Source organism: Bufo bufo, chromosome 7, assembly GCF_905171765.1.
Source record: "Bufo bufo chromosome 7, aBufBuf1.1, whole genome shotgun sequence".
Classification (NCBI taxonomy): Eukaryota; Metazoa; Chordata; class Amphibia; order Anura; family Bufonidae; genus Bufo; species Bufo bufo.
The window spans coordinates 30203211-30209915 of NC_053395.1; positions in this window are offsets into that span (position 1 = coordinate 30203211).

A 6705-nucleotide genomic window follows, 5' to 3' on the forward strand; every position below is an offset into this window, starting at 1 on the left:
GCTCTCTAATCCTGGCTATATCTAATATCATCACAGGACTCTAACCCTGGCTATATCTAATATCATCACAGCTCTCTAACCCTGGCTATATCTTATATCATCACAGCTATCTAACCCTGGCTATATCTTATATCATCACAGCTCTCTAACCCTGGCTATAACTAATATCATCACAGCTCTCTAATCATGGCTATATCTAATATCATCACAGGACTCTAACCCTGGCTTTATCTTATATCATCACAGCTCTCTAACCCTGGCTATATCTTATATTGTATCGTATATCATCACAGCTCTCCAACCCTGGCTATATCTAATATCATCACAGCTCTCTAACCCTGGCTATATCTTATATCATCACAGCTCTCTAACCCTGGCTATATCTTATATTGTATCGTATATCATGACAGCTCTCCAACCCTGGCTATATTTTATATCATCACAGCTCTCTAACCCTGGCTATATCTTATATCATCACAGCTCTCTAACCCTGACTATATCTTATAACATCACAGCTCTCTAACCCTAGCTATATCTTATATCATCACAGCTCTAACCCTGGCTATATCTTATATCATCACAGCTCTCTCACCCTGGCTATATCTTATATCATCACAGCTATCTAACCCTGGCTATAGCTTATATCATCACAGCTCTCTAACCCTGGCTATATCTTATATCATCACAGCTCTCTAACCTTGGTTGTATCTTATATCATCACAGCTCTCCAACCCTGGCTATATTTTATATCATCACAGCTCTCTAACCCTGGCTATATCTTATATCATCACAGCTCTCTAATCCTGGCTATATCTAATATCATCACAGCTCTTTAACCCTGGCTATATCTAATATCATCACAGCTCTCTAACCCTGACTATATCTTATATCATTACAGCTCTCTAACCCTGGCTATATCTTATATCATCACAGCTCTCTCACCCTGGCTATATCTTTTATAATCACAGCTATCTAACCCTGGCTATATCTTATATAATCACAGCTCTCTAACCCTGGCTAAATCTTATATCATCACAGCTCTCTAACCCTGGCTATATCTTATATCATCACAGCTCTCTAACCCTGGTTATATCTAATATCATCACAGCTCTCTAACCTTGGCTATATCTAATATCACTGTTAAAATGAAATTTCACAGCACTCCAGGCTGTGGGGTTATGGTCGTTCCTGCATGGATTGGGCTCTTTCTCTCTACATGGAGAGAGAAAAGGCGTGGCAATGGGGGGCGCTCACACTTACTTGAAGGGGCTGTCTCACTTGAGACAATGCTGGCATATTGCTAGGATATCTGTCATGAACCAGTGGGTGTGAACCCACTGTGCCACGTGACCAACCTCCTCTGGGGGCATTGTCTAAGTGAACCCCTCGTTCTTCACAGTTCCCCAGATGGTGGGGATAGACTTCCCCGAGGGGAACACCAGGTCACTACCTCTTGAGGAGGTTTGGCACACAAGGCAGCTGGTCCAGGGGGTACAAGAGCAAGGTACCAGGAGGTATGGATGTAGTCAACAGGCCGAGTCGTAACCAGGAGCGACAGTGAAGGACCGAAGGATGAGGCAGAGGCGTAGTCAAGCAAGCAATGGGTCAGGGCAGGAGGCACAGGTACAGGTCAGGCAATCCGGGTCAGCAACAGGAGAGTTAAGGTGGAGCAAGTAAGGATCAAGTCCAGAAACACAAGCACTGGTCAGGTAAACACGAACACAAGCACAGATAACAGCAACCTTTGCAGGACACAAGGTCCTCTGATGCTCACGCACCTGGGAAGGGGGCTGGACCACTTATATAGGTGCAGGAGGTCTAGGATTGGTCAGTACGGTCACATGTGCTAAACCCATAAATCACAGAAAGTGATGCTTGTCAGCCCTTAAGGAAGTGCTACAGGGAACAGGCTGGAAAGCATGAGGTGCGCAAGGCTGGGAGGAAACCCTGGAGCCGATTCCAGGACAGACAATGCCTGCAAGGACAATGCCCAGGACTGCGGCAGTGAATGGGGAAACACCGGCAGCTGATCACCGCCTAACACGGAGCCCGGGACCACAGCGGAAGCAGAGGAACATCGGCTGTCAGCAACCGCTGTTAAAATATGCCGCTAATATCAGATCACCCCATCCCACTAGAGGTGGTACCCACGCCTATCTCTAGAACGGAGGTCCATAAGTGATGCACGGCCCCCCTGCAATCATTTCTATGGGACCGCTGAAAATAGCCGAGCCAGCTGGTTCGGGTATTTCCAGCAGTTTCATAGAAGTGAATGATGTGGTGAGCTCTCTATTAATTTCTGTAGGACTTACAAAGATAGCTGAGGGTCACGGTAGGCTGTTTTCAGGCGCTCTGATAGAAATTAATAGAGGGTGGCCGTGCGTGGGCGGTGCGCTGTCCATCACTTTGGGAGCTCTGTTTTAGAGATAGGTGTGGGTTCCAGAGGTGGGACCTGCATCTATCTGAAATTGGTGGCTTATCCTAAGGAATGCTTATGGTCAGCTTTAGAGGGATATAAGGCGAACAGGCCTGCAGTTTGAGAAGGAAACCAGGAGACTACAGCTCCATGGCCTGCCCAAGCCCTCCTCATAGCCGCCAATTGGGTACATACCGATCTGATGCTCTCGGTATTAACTAATGCTAGAAGGGTCTTGTACTTATGTACCTGGCCGGCAGAAGAGATGGCCCTCCTGCATCCTGGCCCAACCCCCCGATCAATGCATACATACCCAAACACCATACACCTCACATGCACATATGCATAGTCACTGCAGATGCACTTCCACAGGAACTCGGTTGCACACAGGATGAAACATATACACTCACCTAAAGAATTATTAGGAACACCATACTAATACGGTGTTGGACCCCCTTTTGCCTTCAGAACTGCCTTAATTCTACGTGGCATTGATTCAACAAGGTGCTGATAGCATTCTTTAGAAATGTTGGCCCATATTGATAGGATAGCATCTTGCAGTTGATGGAGATTTGAGGGATGCACATCCAGGGCACGAAGCTCCCGTTCCACCACATCCCAAAGATGCTCTATTGGGTTGAGATCTGGTGACTGTGGGGGCCATTTTAGTACAGTGAACTCATTGTCATGTTCAAGAAACCAATTTGAAATGATTGGAGCTTTGTGACATTGTGCATTATCCTGCTGGAAGTAGCCATCAGAGGATGGATACATGTTCTCATTCTGTTTACGCCAAATTCGGACTCTACCATTTGAATGTCTCAACAGAAATCGAGACTCATCAGACCAGGCAACATTTCTCCAGTCTACAACAGTCCAATTTTGGTGAGCTCGTGCAAATTGTAGCCTCTTTTTCCTATTTGTAGTGGAGATGAGTGGTACCCGGTGGGGTCTTCTGCTGTTGTAGCCCATCCGCCTCAAGGTTGTGCGTGTTGTGGCTTCACAAATGCTTTGCTGCATACCTCGGTTGTAACGAGTGGTTATTTCAGTCAACGTTGCTCTTCTATCAGCTTGAATCAGTCGGCCCATTCTCCTCTGACCTCTAGCATCCACAAGGCATTTTTGCCCACAGGACTGCAGCATACTGGATGTTTTTCCCTTTTCACACCATTCTTTGTAAACCCTAGAAATGGTTGTGCGTGAAAATCCCAGTAACTGAGCAGATTGTGAAATACTCAGACCGGCCCGTCTGGCACCAACAACCATTCCACGCTGAAAATTGCTTAAATCACCTTTCTTTCCCATTCTGACATTCAGTTTGGAGTTCAGGAGATTGTCTTGACCAGGACCACACCCCTAAATGCATTGAAGCAACTGCCATGTGATTGGTTGACTAGATAATTGCATTAATGAGAAATAGAACAGGTGGTCCTAATAATTCTTTAGGCGAGTGTACATGCTCACTACATACAGTACATGCAGATGCCTTTGCTGCATATATGTGTGCACTTAGAGAAGCCGTACCGGCAAGCCACACCCCGCTGTAGGCCAACACTTAAACAAAATGAATGATGGATTTACTATGGACCGGCTTAAGTATGATGTAATATGTGCAAAGGGTTGGCTTACTGGGGGGCGTGGCTTGCTGCTGCGAGAGATGGCTGCTTGAGAGCTGAGCTCCGCAAATACAGCATCGACTACTAAAGCAACCGGCCCTGGAAACCCGTTATCTGTCCTCTGCCCCATGTCTCAAACGGCAAGGATGACAAGAGGCAAGAAATAAATGAAGGCTCAGGGAAAACTGAGCTTCTTCTTCAAGAAGGAGCGCAGTCAAGATGGTGGAGGAAGCACCCACTCCTCTCCAGCAAGAAGCGGAGCCCATTCACCCGCTGCAGACGACCTGGGAGAAGGTACTGAGACACGCTCCTGCTCACCAACACCCTCCGACAGAGCTCAGATTGGAGCAAATATCTCCCCTACCTCCTCGCTGCCTGTCAGCCCCTGTGAGAGCCCCCATCCACCAGGCCACGCGCTCCAACTGCACGCGGCGCTCACTGATAGCCGCCATAATCAACAGCTCCCTCAACATGAGCAGCGCGCCACTAATAAAGGCTCCCTAACTCCGATTATTCATACTCAGGGACAGACAACTGTATTACTTCAAGACTTTCCTGCCTCAGATGTGCATTTCAGGGGACTACCTCTTGAAGCTCATCAAGAGAATGCCAAGAGTGTGCAAAGCTGTAATCAAAGCAAAAGGTGGCTACTTTGAAGAACCTAGAATATGACATATTTTCAGTTGTTTCACACTTGTTTGTTATGTATATAATTCCACATGTGTTAATTCATAGTTTTGATGCCTTCATAGTCATGAAAATGAAGAAAACTCTTTGAATGAGAAGGTGTGTCCAAACTTTTGGTCTGTACTGTATTTAAAAGTTTCTATCATATCCCCTCTGTCTCGTCTTTCTTCCAAGCTATACATGTTAAGGTCCTTTAATCTTTCCTGGTAAGTTTTATCCTGCAATCCATGTACTAGTTTAGTAGCTCTTTTCTGAACTCTCTCCAAAGTATCAATATCCTTCTGGAGATATGGTCTCCAGTACTGAGCACAATACTCCAAATGAGGTCTCACTAGTGCTCTGTAGAGCGGCATGAGCACCTCCCTCTTTCTACTAGTAATGCATCTCCCTATACACCCAAGCATTCTGCTATCATTTCCTGCTGCTCTATGACATTGTCTGCCTACCTTTAAGTCTTCTGATATAATGACCCCTAAATCCCTTTCCTCAGATACTGAGGTTAGGACTGTATCACTGATTTTATAAAACTATGGCTACTTACTACTCCCAAGACAACAAAGCAGGCAAACTGTTGGCACACAATATAAAACAAAGAGCTACAAAATCCAAAATTCCCTTCCTCAAAAACAGGTTACTGGAGCCCATATATATGACCCAGACAAAATTGCCAACGAATTTAAGTCCTATTCCTATTACGACCTATACAATCTAGAGGGAAAAAATCCCACCATCCAACCACAACAGTCAGCTATAAACACATATTTAGACTCCCTTTGTCTCCCTAGACTAACCACACCCCAACTGGAATCCTTAAATGAACCATTGAATCAGCGGAAGGTTCTATCAACCATCCGATCCCTACCCCAGCACAAGGCCCTGGGCCCGAAAGGGGCTCTCAAACGCTTATTATAAGACATACGGAGGCACTTTAGTCCCACACTTAATTCACACCCTAAAACAAGCTATGAATGAGGGGAAATTTCCAAGAGAAATGTTAGAAGCTACCATTGTTGCCATCCCCAAACCTGGTAAAGCCCCTGACACTCCCCACAATTTTCGGCCAATTTCCCTGCTCAACTCAGATATCAAAATATACGCCAAGATCCTTGCCAATCGATTGGCTCTGTTGATTCCGCATCTTGTCTCCCCTGACCAAACAGGCTTTGTTAAAGGCTGGCAGATATTTGAAAATACCAGGAGGATTGTCAACATACTAGACACCCTGAAAAAACGAAGATCCTCTGCAGTGTTGGTAACGCTGGACGCTGAGAATGCGTTTGACAGAGTGAACTGGTCTTTCGCCTTCTCTGTATTGCGGCGCCTAGACTTCGAAGGAGCGTGCCTTAACTCAATCTTGGCACTGTACTCTACTCCTTCTGCTCGGGTACCAGTGAACTCCACTCAGATCCGTTCCTTATAACCAACGGAACGAGACAGGGCGGCCCACTCTTCCTATTATATTTGTACTATCAATCGAACCATTGGCGCAAACCATTAGAACTTACCCAGACATAACAGGAGTAACTATAGGCAACCGCACACACCACATCTCATTGTATGCAGATGACATAATCCTAACCTTCACTCAACCAAAAAATCATTAGATATAGCTATGGAACTAATAAAGATTTTTGGTATATTCTCCTTCTACAAGCTTAATGAAACAAAATCGCAAATCCTACTTTTAAATATACCACCAGAAGAGAAACTACACCTTCAAACTAAATTTTCTTTAGACTGGCAGACTAATCAGATAGATTATCTGGGCCTAAAACTTACTGGCACCATGAAATCTCTATATAAATACAACTATGTGCCATTATTAGATACCCTGAAGAAGGACCTTTCATCTATGGCCCTGAAAGAGGTCTCCTGGTTAGATAGAATAGCTGCCTTTCAAATGATGGTACTACCAAAACTTCTGTACATGTTTAAGATCCTCCCAATTCTGGTCCCCAACACTTTCTTCACTAAAGCGACCTATGT